Raw genomic sequence first — 15,141 nt, forward strand, 5'->3', positions numbered from 1 at the left:
GGCACTCAGCAATGGCCATACTCAGAACTGGAGGCCACTTCTGAAGGGGGGTCTCTGGGCTGCTGGGTCCCATGTGTGAAATGGGGAGGGGCTCAGTCCCTTTCCTGGGCAGCAGGTGGGTGCCCCCGTCACAAACACATTCCTTTATTGGTAACCCCAGCAGAGAGATCCTGGAGACCAAATTTCCTCTCCTCAGTGGAGAGGGGTCAAGAGACTCAGCAATTGGCAGTGCGTTCTCTCAGGACTGTAGGGAGTGTTTGCATGTAGCTTAGCATCAGTATAAAATAATGCTGAAAGAAAAAAAGTCCCAAATCAAACCGGAGGCTGGGCCCAGCTGCCTGTGCATCCCAGCCCTGCCTGGCATTGCCACGTGGCGCTGTCAGAGGGAAGGTTCATTTTGGTCTGCTCCCAAATTTTCATTCACGCTCTGGGGTCCTGTGACAGTGGGCAGTCAGTCCTCTAAATCACAGTAGAGCCCAGGGGTCAGCCCACTCCATCCCATTGTGGCCCTTTAAGATTTGGGGAAGTCTGATGTAGGCAAGGACCTAGGAAACAGGAGACATTGGCAGAGAGGAAGCGGTCCCAGGAATAAGTAGCATTTAGCGGGGACACCCAGTACCTTGTCTTTAAGGGCCTGGGACGAGGAGCCTTAGAGAGTGGGTGGGGCAAGGCTCTCCCATCTCTCAGCCAATTCAGATGAGCTTTGGGAAGGGGATCAATATAAATGCTGTCTCCTTCCCCATAGTACGAGCAGTTCTGTCTGCTGACCCGGTGGAGGCTGAAGGGTAAAGAGGCAGCTTTGGGAAAAAGAGGAGAAGCTGGTGCAAAGTGCAAGCCTGCTCCAGGAAGAGGGCTAGGGGCACCGGAAAGGGGAAGGAACCTGCCAGGCCTTACATGGACCCAGAGTGGGTGTGAACTCATGAGACTAAAGCAGTGGGTTGCAGCCTGTAGAAAGGGTTAATAAACCAGCCCCTGCAAGGCAGGTGTTTGTTTGAAGTAATCTGGCCTGGGTAACTGATTGAATGAACCAGAGCCAGGTCGGTGGGCAGGCCACAAGGGACCACAAGGGGGCGTGCTCCAGGGCGGCACCCCATCCCGGGGGAATTCAGTGTTAGGAAAGAGACGGAATAATAAGCATCAGCTGTAGACGGGTTTAGTCCGTGCAGGGGCTGTATTAATCATCCCCCCAACTTGGCCAATGAACTTCAGTCCTGACCTGTAGCCCCCTTGTTAGTCCAGTCCTGGGCTCCTATACATTGATCTGCAAATTTACTTCAATCTGCCCCCCTCCCCCATTCCAGTCCCAGGGCTCCTCTTCAGTTCTGACAACGTGATCTTCAGCCCCGCACTTCTCTTCCAGTTTTGGGTCTCCACATCAGGGCCGCAGAGGCTTTTGGGGACCCAGGGCAAAATCTGAAAGTGACCCCCCCCACCCTCCCAAAAAATGGAGATGAGGGAGCTTCCGAAGAGCACTATTGAAAACTTTCAAGCTGATTTGTGAGGACAAAAGACAAATCACATCATGTTTATCTTTCTTGGGGTTTTTTGAAGCAGATGCATTTATGACAGCAATTGGAGTCAGGTTCCAAAGCTGTTGACTTTTTTTTCAGCTGCTTCAGATTTTGTAATTTTGCAGATAAGTGCATGTAGAGCAACATTAAAGGATGAACCTTCAACTTGCTTTCCTGGTTTTCATGGTCGTATGCACTGGGCCTGTCTTCATCATGGAGTGTTTTCCTCTTTCGGCCTCTTCTCTTCTGGAAATCTTGTTCCAGGCCAGTTGCCACAAGTTTGGATTTGCTGAGAATCAGGCCAAGATTCTCAAGGGTACTCCAGTTCGCTTAGCTGGGATGGCGCCAGCCTTGGTTCTTCATCAAGTTAAGCTCAGAGGCTCGAAGTAAACAGCTGATGTTGTCAGCGGCTGGGAAGGTTTGAAACCAGAAAATAGCCAGGAAAACGCATGTGAAAGATTATAACCATTGAGACAAATATTCCACTTGGTTGCATAAGTTGAATTCTTCCTTCCATTTCACCGGAGCCTGGTGAATTTCCCTGGGTCTCTTCACTAGCGCTCATTGCTTCAGGTCTTGCCCTCCCCTGAGTCTGGGATAGACTGTGCGGTGAAATGTGCAGCGTCCTGTAGGATTTTCCATCGGGCAAGACTGGAACTGAAGAAATCCACGGCTAGACTGGTCAGGGAGACAAGCTGTTTTGCACCTTGGCTTATTTCTAGTGAACTAGAACCCCCTTTCATCTTCTTCCCTGCGCCTGAGTGAGTTATATGGAGAGCTGGAGCCCACCCTCTAAAGAAAACTCAAGAGGAGGTTTATGTAAGCTGGAGCGCCTGCAGCACTGGCTTTTAGTGAGCTCGCTACTTAGTAAAGGGTCCTGCTAGCCCAGGCCTGTGCCGGTCTCACACACAGGCTGTGCAGAAAGCAGACACAGGGGGTCTGTGACAGAATTCTCTGTTCCCCCAGTTTTTGCATTTTATTGTTTCTCGAATCCATGTCAATTCTCCTTACGCCTCTCGTTGAGATGGAATACCAGAGTTGATGCTTGAGTGATCGGTGGTCGATTTATCGTGTCTCTACCAGACACGATAAATCGACCCCTGCTGGATCAGTCGCTGCCTGTGGATCTGGCCAGTAGTGTAGACATGCCCTAAGGGCCAGATGTTCAAAATCTGACACCACCCCCCAGCCCCCTTTTTGTATTTTCAATCTGTGGATGTAAATAATTGCAAGTGAAAATCAGGTGTGCAGGGGCTGCGAGTGCCCTTTGGGGGGGGGGGGGCTTTTTGCTGCCCCTGGCCATGCCACTCCCCCCACACACCTGACCTTCTTTGGCACACCCCCCCCCCCCAGCAGCCCAACCCCCTATCCAATGAGCCCCACCCCTGCCCAAAAGCCTCAGATCTCAAGGGGACCCCCGCAGCCTGTCTGCTCCCAAGAGCTCCTGCCCTCCTTCCTTGCCTTACCCCACTCTGCCGACCTCTCCCTCAGGGGACACGTCCATGCTGCTTCCAGCCCAGTCCCTGGTTTCACCAGCCGGCCAGTGAAGGCCCAGGGCACCGCACACAGGAGTTGCACTCACTGGAGTGGTGCTGCAACCCCCTGCGCCAGGTCGCACCACCACTGGCTCAGATTTGGCTGGGCCCTGGCCTGGGTGGTCCCTCTGGCTCTGCAGCCTGAGATGCATATGTCTGGATTGTGTCCATGGACATATGTCAACCAATAATCATGTCGTGCTGGGGCGGGGAGGCCTTGTCAAAGGGGGGGACCCAGAGCAAATTGCCCCTTTTCCCTCCTCCCTGCCTCCCCCCCCCACCCCCCACACCACTCTGCCAGTGCTCCTCAGTATCTTCCTGCAGCTTGCCCTTAGAATCATAGATTATCAGGGTCGGAAGGGACCTCAGGAGGTCATCTAGTCCAGCCCCCTGCTCAAACACAACCAATCCCCAAATAAATCATCCCAGCCAGGGCTTTGTCAAGCCTGACCTTAAAAACCTCAAAGGAAGGAGATTCCACCACCTCCCGAGGTAACACATTCCAGTGCTTCACCACCCTCCTAGTGAAACAGTTTTTCCTAATATCCAACCTAAACCTCCCCCACTGCAACTTGAGACCATTACTCCTCGTTCTGTCATCTGCCACCACTGAGAACTGCCAGGTGGGCTGCATTGCCCTGAACTGCAGTACGAACAGAGCCCTCTCAGGTCCCAGGCTGAGGTTCCCGGGCTTGTCTCACTTGCAAACTAGCCTGTGCCTTCCCTGGATTTGTCATTCGTTCCCCTGGGAATGTGGGCTGCGGAGGAGCCAGCTAGCCATACGGGTTTGACTGGCAGGGCCACTTCGTCTTCACTGCCTTTTGTGGAGGGGGCGGGAGGCACCGAAGGGATCAGTCGATAGTACTGATGGTCGCAGCCCATGGGTGCAAGGTGCTATATGGCCCCAGAGGGGAAGGGGGCCCTGAGCCCAGGCAGCTAACTGTCGAAAGGGTGGGGGGTGCAGTGTCCATGCAAAGGGACAGTGTTACGGATGGGCACACAGATACAGAGACAGACCCTTGCCCCAATACGGACCTTACTTCATGAGGAAATTAAAGCACAAAACAACTAGCCCAACCAGGAGATGCCCTCAGATATCTACAGGCCCAGGCATGGGGGCCATTGGCCTCTCCTGCCCCTCCCTAGCATTTTGGGGCAGTTCCTCTGTGGGGTGGCATGGGGTCTGCTGGGCTGCGGACAGAGACTTCATAGACTCTCCTGCCCCCCAGAGTCTATGGGAGGGCTTGGCACTTCTAGACGGTGTGCTTCAGCCAGGCCCCTGACTCCAACCTCGCCAGCATTTGGGGGTGAGTAGAAGTGTCTGGCAATGCCTTTGTTCACCTATCTCACTGCCTCCCCACATCCTGGGGCTCCTGGGTGGACTGGGCCCCCCTTCCCCTTTGCAGCCCAGCAGTCTGTAACCCCAGCGTGCTGCTCTGGCAAAATTGAGTTTTCTGTAATGTAATTGCTGCAGTGATTCAGTTCCTGTAGCATTTAGTGTAAATTGTGTTCTTCCCGAGCAGCGCACAGGTCAGCTCTGACAATAATGACTGCAAGTCAGAGTCCCTGGCACCGGCTGCACAGAAAAGGTGCAATTGGTTCCCCAGCAGAGCTTTAGCCAGAGATACAGCTTCTTTGATCAAGTGTGAAATTCATTTCCTGGCTGTATGGAATACAATTCCAGTGCCGTGCTGCTCCCTCCACGGGGACAGGGCTGCAGGAGGGGGTCTCTGCTTCGCTTTGTCCACAGGGGCTTGGGGGCAGGAAGAGGAGGTGACTGGGGAGAGGAGGAAGGATGAAATGGGGGGACCAGAGAGAGCTGCATGAAGTTTCCCAGGGCAGCACTCCCAGTGCCAGTTTGCTCAGCATCTTGCTGACTCCCTGACCAGCCTGAGACGAGTCGTGTGCAGATTCCAAACCTTCCAGTCACAAGAGTCACTCGCAGCCCCAGCTCTGGGCTTCCCCGTCCACGGGCCTGCACAGCCACCCCTAGGGGTCCCAGCAGGGCCTTTGCATGAGTGTTGCTAGGTGGAGGGGTAGAGCTAGCGGTGTTTTGGGGTGTTTCTGTTCCGGACTTGGAGCAGGGGAGGAAGGGGGAGAAAGAGATATCCGGTTAAAAATAAACATTGCACATCACCCGTACATTTAACCCCCTACACACTTACAGCCATGTGCACATACACATGAGTACACGGAAACAGACGTACACACCCACGTAGATGTCTTTATACATATGCACACACCCAGACACATGCACACACACAAACTCATTATGTAATGACTGGGGTTATATTTCCTTTTGCTAGTTTCAATAAACCACATTCTAATCCCGATTCCACCAGAGTTAATCCAGAGTCAGGCTATTGAAGCCCATAGAGTTAATCCTGATTTACAGCAAGGGGCCACGGCTCAGATGCTAACTAGCTAACGAGTGTCGTGATTTCCTTTAAGTGTGTGGAGCTGACAGTGGTGCTGCCTGAGGTCCATGGTGCATCGGTGGGTGCTACCTAGGGACAGCCTGCAGGAGGCTGTGGAGTAACACCAGCCGAGGATCTGGCCCCAGGACTAGCCTGGGTAGTGTAGCCTGCACTGAGTGTGATCGGGTGAGTTCCTGAGCGCTGCTCGGGGACGTGTAGGTCAGCGCTCCCTGTGGCTGTGCCCACTCTCAAGGAGAAGCTGGTGGAGGATGGGAGCCAGGAAGAGAGACCAGTCCGGATTCAAACTGCGTCCTGGACCTGGGAGCAGGCCGTGCCAGGAGGTGGGCCAATACTGCCCAGCCCCTGAGGCAAGGATGCTCATCGTGGCTTTACGAGCTCTTTGTCGCCAGCCCCAGCTTGCAGGCCGTGTCCCTGCTCTGCGTGTGCTGCAACGGGCAATGGGACTTATCAGGGCAGGTGCCCTGCAGCTGCCAAGCCCTGGCGGTGGGTGCCAGCCTGCTGCTCCTTACTAGTGGGCTCCACCTCCTGCTTCTCCCTCACAGCCTTTGTGTGAGGTCTGAGCCCAGTCAGAGCTGGCACAGCACAGCTCCAGGGCCGGGGCAACAGGGGTTTTGCTGGGATGGGGGCAGGGGCCCCATGGATGCTCCTGCTCTCAGCCCTGGTCGCTGCCCAGTGCGGAGGGGACTGTTCCTGGAGAAGCTGCTCCAGGCCTTGAAGGAGGCGAGAGGGTGGGGAGGAAGGGGGAAAGGAGAGATGTCACAGGAAAAGAGGTTAAGGAGGGAATGGGGAGGGGGAGGGATGGAGGGTCATCGGGGGGTGGGGGGAGAGGAGAGAAAAGGGGGTCAACAGACAGGACCGGTAAAGAGAAAACGCTGAAGCAACAGATAAGGGGAAAGAAACTCGTGTCAGGTGGCTCCCTTTGTGCCCTGTCCACAGGCCAGGTGAGTCTTTTACAGCCCTGTCCAGGAAGCCCTGGGGGGTTTCAGCTCAAGCTGTGGCTGCTCATGCGTTTAGCTCTAGAAGTCTCCGGGGTGCTGGCCGAGATGGCAACCACCACCCTGGCACTGCCCCAATTAACCACGCAAGCCGCCTGGGATGCACCCGTCCCCCAGGACAGCCCATCCCGCCCCCTGCTGTGAGGATTGTGCAGGCCGTCACCACAGAGAACGCATGAAAAGGGCTCCCCGAGCTGGGCTAGAAGCTGCAGCAAGGAGCAGACAGGCAATAGGCTCAGGTGGGGAGGATCCGAGGGGGCTGATCTGGGGGAAGAGACGAGGCTCCGGAGCTTGGCGGGATGGGGATGTTCTGCTTTGAAGTCATGGGATCTCTTGCTATGTTTGGTTTTATTTCTAAACCAAACCCAAGAATGTCAGCATTTCCCGGGACATTTTCGAAAAAATTCCATTTTGGGTCCATGGGAAGGTTCTGTTTTGAGAAACTCAGCGTGGTCCATTGAGATTACAAGTGGTTCTTGTCTCTCTCACGTCACTTAGATCAGACTCAAACCTCAAACCAATTTGGAAACAAAAGGTGCTTTGAAGAGAAAAAGTGAAATTTTGTCAAAATCAAGGCTTTCCCAGGGGTCGTTTGGATTTTGACAAAATGGCATTTTCCCACAGGAAAGTTCTGACCCACTTTCCTAAGCTTTGTTGGCTGCTATTTCTCTGGGCAGCACATACTGTCCAGCCATGACTGGCATCCCCCTCTCCCCTCTGTACACACCCAGGTGGATCTACAGAGTCATTTCCCACATGGACTCTGTCCCACCAACAATGGAGATGTAGCCATGTGGCCAGCATATAGAGGGGACAAGTTTAGCCCCAGGTCCTCAAAGCTATTTAGGCACCTAACTCAATTGATGTCAATGAGGATCTAGGCCTCAGAGTTTGTCAGGAGGCAGCATGGCAAGGGTGATACAGGACATCTGGGATTTCTTCCTGACCCTGTCCCTGTCTCCCCATGTGGTCTTCCCCACTCTGTGCCTCAGTTTCCCCATCTCGTAATACTTCTGTGTCTCTGAAGGAGTTTGAGGTCCTTATTAGAAACAGACTACAGACACACTCGGTGGCAGTGAGCCAGTCAGCCCTTCTGTCCTGGGCTGTGCCCTCATGTCTCTACACTCACTGGGCCAAATCTGCCCGAGGGGTAGTGCCATTGGCTTCACTAGAGTTACAGCAGGGCTGAGTGTGGCCGGCTGCATTCATGCGCTGGGGTCCTGTATGCTTGCAGAATTCATAGGCGGCTCCCTCTAAAGACCATCAGTGACTTGAGAAGCGTCTTACACTCCTTCTCTTTCAATAAGTGTCTTCGGAGCTCGGCGGCCCGGTAGTCCTGGGTTTGGTTACACAATGGGTCCAGCGTGGGCACCAGCAGAGTAAGGTCTCCTTCCACGGGCTGCTGCCTCCGCCCCAATCTGGCAAGACGGCCTCTCAGCCTGAGAGGGGAGTAGGGTCTACGCAGTCCTTGGTATTTCTGCTGAGGCTGCCAGTGGAAGGGGCTGACCAGCCCCCGGGGTGGAGGTATTGTCTGTGGTGTAGCTGACTAACTGAGATCCTCAGTGCATTTCACACAGGCCACCCAATGGGCATCGGCTGGGGGATGGGGTTTACAAACCCCATGCTGAGCACTGGCAGAAGAGAGAATCTCCCCCGCATACAGGCTGAAAACACCCAGCACAGCTGCCAGAGCTGCCCATCATGGAGGCACGCACCACAGCTGGGACCAATAAGGAAAACAAGCCCAGCTAGAAAGGAAGGAGAATGGCAAGAGCTGGGGAAGGAGAAAGGCCTGGGGGGAGGGGGTGTGACAGGCCCATGTTAGCTGCTTTGCAGGAATCTGACAGCCTGGTAAGGGACGAGGGCAAGCACTGGTGAGGGCTGAGTGACTCATTTTAGGTTAAGTTGATGGGCTGGGCTAATTTGAGATGAATAGGGGGTCACCAGTTAGGAGAAAGCTGGGACCTCTGGAGAGACTGCCCCAAGAATAGCCGGCAGACAGTAATTAGGTCAGCACTAGCCTGGGATGGATTTGAACTCATGCCATGGAGGAGCGAGATGCTGTAACCCATTACCAGATCCCAGACAAAAAAGAAAAAAAAAACAGGCTGGGGCTTTTGCCTGCTGGCTGTCCCCTCCAGCCTCCCTAGAGCAGTGTTAAGCCATGGTCCAGACCCATAACCTGCCAATTTCCCAGGGAGCTTTTCTCCTGCAGACACTTGTCAATTCAGATCACTCAAACCTAAGGTAGGAGGATTTGGAACAACAGTGTTGCTCTTTCCCCCACAGAGCACCTTTCATAAGCACTTTACCCACCATTGAAATGCAGCCTCCACTGAGGGCGGCTGCTTATCAGCACCCAGCGCCACTAAACAACAGTTTATGAGATGCAATGAAGAATCCCATATCCTGGGGGACCTGCAGAGGGAATTTAAGGAGGCAGAATGCTACAAACCAGGCTGGAATCTGGGGATGACAGCCTGCCTTGTATAATGGGGGCCATGGACTCTTTAAGAACTACTGGCTAGTCTGGGGAACTCACTGCCACAGGAAGTTTTTGAGTTCAAGAATTTAGCAAAATTCAAAAAGCATTTGACCATTTATAGGGCTTAAGCTGATCTCCAACTATGAGAGAGCAGGATGGTCTATGTGAGGGACTGCAGGGTTCTCGCATCTTCCTGGGAAGCACCTGCTGCTGGGCAGTGTTGGAGAGAGGATGCTGGCTGGACCTCGGTCTGACCAAGTCTGGCAATTCCCATATTCCTTTGACGTTCAGAACCTCCTGTAAAATGGGCCCTCCAGCTGCTCAGTGCCTCCTCACGCTCTCCTGGGGTACTGCATCAGTCCTGACTGAGATGGAAGAGCACCATCTTCTGTCCATTTGCAGCATCTTCAGTTAGCCTTGGCGGCACCCCATTCCAGCACTGACTGGTGTACTGGACGATCTGCCAAGATTCCACCCCATGGTGGTAATGCTCCCTTTCTGGCACTTCGTCTCCCACCTGTGGGAAATCCCTGCCCTGGGTGGGTTGCTAGGTGGCTTGTTGCAAAGTTGCTGAAAAATTGAGCCCATTTGGGAAAAATGCCAGTGCAAGTCTTTGAAGAGCGTGTTGGAAACAGCTCCAGTGATCACCCGGGCTGCTGAGCTCTGGATGTGTTAAATAAAATAGACTTTCATTATGTAAGCGGCAAGAAAACTGCCAGAGACCCCAGTGTAGTAATTATGATGTCTTTTATTAGATGCATGGAAAAAGATGAAGATTGTATGGCCCTGGAGACTTCCTGCAAATTCTTTGAGGTCTGGAAATCTCCTGTGTTTTTGTCCTCTCTTTTAGACTAATAGGAGATGTCATGATTGCATTCCCCATGCTACAGTTCATTTAACGAGGCTGTGTGAATCTGGAATCTGATAGAAAAGTGGCATGTGAACCCGGCCGGGAGAGAAGGAATCCAGAGTCACAGCTTGCCTTGGAGATGGTTCAGGACAGGAGGGAAGTGTGTGTGTGTATCTGTTATCATTATTGCAGTTGTGGCCTAGGAACCTCAGTCATGCACCAGGCATAGGCACTGTACAGACACGGAACAAAAAGGCAGCCCCATCCCTCAAGAACTACAATATATATTGTAAGTATAAGACAAGAGACAGCAGGTGGAGACAAACAGACAGATGGGGGAGCACAAGGAACCAATGAGACAACATTGTGTCTATCTGGGTGTGGTTTTGTGTATATACAGGTATGTGCAAGTCTCTTTGTGTTGTTATTATTAACCGTTGAATTGCAGTTGTGCTTAAAGTCCAAGCAAGACAGGCCCTCATTGTGCTAGGTGCTGTACAAACAAAATTCCCCTGAGATGCATTCCATATGTTCACCTGCCCTCCCCTCCCATGAGAGCCATGCTGGGTTCTAATATTAAGCATGTAGAACCAGCATCTGTCTCTCAACCTGCCAGAGCTGTCCTCTTACCCCTTCAGAGGGCATTAAGATGAGTGTGCCCTGTGTATTCTGGGCCCATTACAATAACAATATGCAAAGTTTCTTGGAAATCACTGGGACCTGTGCACATGATCTCCATGACGCAGAGCTGTCCTGCCCATGACATCATATGACACGGGGGGAGATCCAGGAGAGAGTCACTTTCCTCCAGCACTGAACAAGGAACTTGGGAGATAGCATTACCCCTAAAGCTATTCTGGCTCTCTCCTTGCCTCTCTGTAGAGCTTCTGCATAGCATCTTCCCCAGCCCCCTGGCTTCCTGCTACCATTTTAAAGGCACAGGACACATGTCCTCACATATGGAAAGGAGCTGATTTGGTGGTACACGGGCAGTAGCTTTTGTTGCTAGACAGGCTGGGCCAGATCCATAGCTGGCATAAATCAGCAAGCAGTGATAGTATGGAGGAATGCAAACCACCATGCAGCAAGCCTCCTTTCCCAATCTGGGTTGTGATCTCAGATTTAAGCAGGGTTGAACTAGGTCACTACTTAATGGGAAATCCCGAAGGAACTTGTAGATGCTGTGCATGATTCACCAAGAGGCACTCTCCCTGCTGAGTCAGGGCTGACTCTGTGTCCCTACCTCTTGTGATGGGGAGGGGTGTGACCTCTGGGGTTGCTTCTGAAGACAGGTATATAATTGGGGTGTATAATTCCCTGATATCCTGCATCTTGTGTCCTTCACACAACGAGTGCAACCCTGCACCCACTCTATACACACTTTGCACGGGTGAGAGGAGTGAGAGAATAGAAAATCAGTCCTAAGCGGGAAGGGGGAGAGAGACAGCAAGAGAGAGACAGCAAGAGAGCAGGGGTGTTAAACCTAATGTTCTGGCTAAATCTGACCCTGGGTCATTCTGCTCTATCCAATGAAATTCCCTCTGATGCCTCAGTTCGATACGGGATTCTTGTCCACCTCCTACCTTCAAACGTGGCTCTAGCATTGCTGGGCGCTGTCAGAGAGCTGCCATGCTCTGTTCCAGAAATGGATGCAGTGAGCAGTGTCAGTGAGCAGTGAACAGCTAGCCAAAAACTCAAAAGGTAATAACAAAATGTTTTTTAAGTACATTAGAAGCAGGAAGCCTGCTAAACAACCAGTGGGGCCCCTGGACAATCGAGATACAAAAGGAGCACTTAAAGATGATAAAGTCATTGCGGAGAAACTAAATGAATTCTTTGCTTCAGTCTTCACAGCTGAGGATGTTAGGGAGATTCCCAAACCTGAGTGTCTTTTGTAGGTCACAAATCTGAGGAATTGTCACAGATTGAAGTGTCACTAGAGGAGGTTTTGGAATGAATTGAGAAATTTAACAGTAACAAGTCCCCGGGACCAGATGGCATTCACCCAAGAGTTCTGAAAGAACTCAAATGTGAAATTGCGGAACTATTAACTATGGTTTGTAACCTGTCCTTTAAATCAGCTACTGTACCCAATGACTGGAAGATAGCTAATGTAATGCCAATATTTAAGAAGGGCTCTAGAGGTGATCCTGGCAATTACAGACCAGTAAGTCTAACATCAGTACCGGGCAAATTAGTTGAAACAACAGTAAAGAATAAACTTGTCAGACACATAGAAGAGCATAAATTGTTGCGCAAAAGTCAGCATGGTTTCTGTAAAGGGAGATCATGTCTTACTAATCTATTAGAGTTCTTTGAGGAGGTCAACAAACATGTGGACAAGGGGGATCCAGTGGACATGGTGTACTTAGATTTCCAGAAAGCTTTTGACAAGGTCCCTCACCAAAGGCTCTTATGTAAATTAAGTTGTCATGGGATAAGAGGGAAGATCCTCTCATGGATTCAGAACTGGTTAAAAGACAGGGAACAAAAGTTAGGAATAAATGGTAAATTTTCAGAATGGAGAGGGGTAACTAGTGGTGTTCCCCAAGGGTCATTTCTAGGACCAATCCTACTCAAATTATTCATAAATGATCTGAAGAAAGGGGTAAACAGTGAGGTGGCAAAGTTTGCAGATGATACTAAACTGCTCAAGATCCTTAAGACCAAAGCAGACTGTGAAGAACTTCAAAAAGATCTCACAAAACTAAGTGATTGGGCAAAAAAATGGCAAATGAAATTTAACGTGGATAAATGTAAAGTAATGCACATTGGAAAAAATAACCCCAACTATACATACAATATGATGGGGGTTAATTTAGCTACAACTAATCAGGAGAAAGATCTTGGAGTCATTGTGGATAGTTCTCTGAAGACGTCCACGCAGTGTGCAGCTGCAGTCAAAAAAGCAAACGGGATGTTAGGAATCACTAAGAAAGGGATAGAGAATAAGATGGAGAATATCTTATTGCCCTTACATAAATCCATGGTACGCCCACATCTTGAATACTGCATACAGATGTGGTCCCCTCATCTCAAAAAAGATATACTGGCATTAGAAAAGGTTCAGAAAAGGGCAACTAAAATGATTAGGGGTTTGGAAGAGGTCCCATATGAGGAGAGATTAAAGAGGCTAGGACTTTTCAGCTTGGAAAAGAGGAGACTAAGGGGAGATATGATAGAGGTATATAAAATCATGAGTGGTGTGGAGAAAGTGAATAAGGAAAAGTTATTTACTTGTTCCCATAATATAAGAACAAGGGGCCATCAAATGAAATTAATGGGTAGCAGGTTTAAAACAAATAAAAGGAAGTTCTTCTTCACTCAGCGCACAGTCAATCTGTGGAACTCCTTGCCTGAGGAGGTTGTGAAGGCGAGGACTATAACAGGGTTTAAAAGAGAACTGGATAACTTCATGGAGGTTAAGTCTGGCTAATGGCTATTAGCCAGGATGGGTAAGGAATGGTGTCCCTAGCCTCTGTTTGTCAGAGGGTGGAGATGGATGGCAGGAAGGAGATCACTAGATCATTACCTGTTAAGTTCACTCCCTCTGGGACACCTGGCATTGGCCCCTGTCGGTAGACAGGACACTGGGCTGGATGGACCTTTGGTCTGACCCAGTATAGCCATTCTTATGTTCTTATTCTTATGTTCTTGTGTCAGCCATACGGCTTATATCGACAGCTGTCCATTCCCTCCCTTAACATACATGTTGTCTTGGAGTAAATGCACATGAATCGCTACGAATGATGGGTGAAATCCTGGCCCTACTGAAGTCAACAGCAAAACTCCCACTGGGGGGGATGGGCTGGAATGATGGCCCCTGCAGCTCAGAGTTTTCTATATACCAAAGCCACAGTGGAGTAGGAGCAGCAGCAATGCCTCTCACCCTGCCCCATCGAGGTACCTCAAGGGACCAGCCCAGAAAAACAGAAGGGAGTTCACACTGCACAGCTCACTCAGCCCTTGGCCTCTCCACTGGGACTGACAAGGGGGCCAGCGGAGTCCCCCCCGATGCTGATTATAGCGGTGCTGGGCAGTTCCTGGGTTCTTTTGAAACACCTCCCACAGGCCAAAGAGGCTGGCGGTGTTGCTCCTCCCAGCTGGCCCACTGTCTCCCATGATCTTGTTCTTGCCAGTCACAGCAGTGCTCATTTGAGCCTCCATGCGGGGTCTGGAGATTGGCCTTCAGGTGCCTGGTGTTCCTCCAGCTACCACACTGCTCTCCAGGCCTTTCAGCTCACTTCCTCTCTCTGCAGCCAAAGGCTGCTGGTCTGGGCTGCGGGGGGGGGGGGGGGGGCAGCTCTCACACTCATGGCTGGCTGGTTTGTGCAGAGGGAGCATGAGGGGTTTAAACATTCCCCTGTGGAGCATCTGGCAGGTGAACAACCACATGTCTGGAGGCCCCTTTGGAGCAGCCATTTCATCATACACCCAGGTGGCTGCGGTTATTTGGCAGTGTGCGGGGGATGGTGGGTGTCACGGAGTTACCGGGTCAATGCTCTGGAACTACTCTGTATGAAGCCAGTCAGGACTCTGGGGGAGCCTCCTCTCTCTGAGCACACTGTCACCAGGGCAAGAAGCTTACACAGCTTCGACCGTCCTGGGTCTGACCTCGGAGCATTCAGCATCCCTTTCCATACCGTACGCTTCCCACAGCGAGTCTGCCCAGGTGGGGCTCCTGGGGAAGCCAGAGGGCCCTGCACCACAACTCTGCAGTCAGATGTGACTCTCAGCCAGCTGGTAAAACAGAAGGTTTATTATTCGACAGGAACACAGTGTAGAACAGAGCTTGGTATCACAGAAATCAGTGACTTTCAGCCAAGTGCATCTTGGGAGTCCTGGGTCAGACGCCCTGGACTTCCCCTCTTCCAGTCCCCCCACCAGACTGCCAGCTTCCAGCAACCAACCTCCAACACCCCCCTTGTTGTTCCTCCTCCTTCTCTTTGTCTCTCTTCGGGGGCAAAAGGTGTCACCTAGTCACATCCCCCCTCCTGGGTCGCAGGTTACATAGGTGCAAACAGCTGGGCAGCCTCACCTGCCCTGAGGGCATCAGCAAAAATCACACACACCCAGTTCCCACCACCCAAGTATTGGTGCAGTACACAGGGAAACTAAGGTACACACAGTATTAGTAAAAAGAAAAAAGAAAAGGAGTACTTGTGGCACCTTAGAGACTAACCAGTTTATTTGAGCATGAGCTTTCGTGAGCTACAGCTCACTTCATCGGATGCATAGCATATCGTGGAAACTGCAGAAGACATTATATACACACAGAGACCATGAAACAAAACTTCCTCCCACCCCACTGTCCTGCTCGTAACAGC

This window comes from Natator depressus, chromosome 10 (assembly GCF_965152275.1).
Source record: "Natator depressus isolate rNatDep1 chromosome 10, rNatDep2.hap1, whole genome shotgun sequence".
NCBI lineage: Eukaryota > Metazoa > Chordata > Testudines > Cheloniidae > Natator > Natator depressus.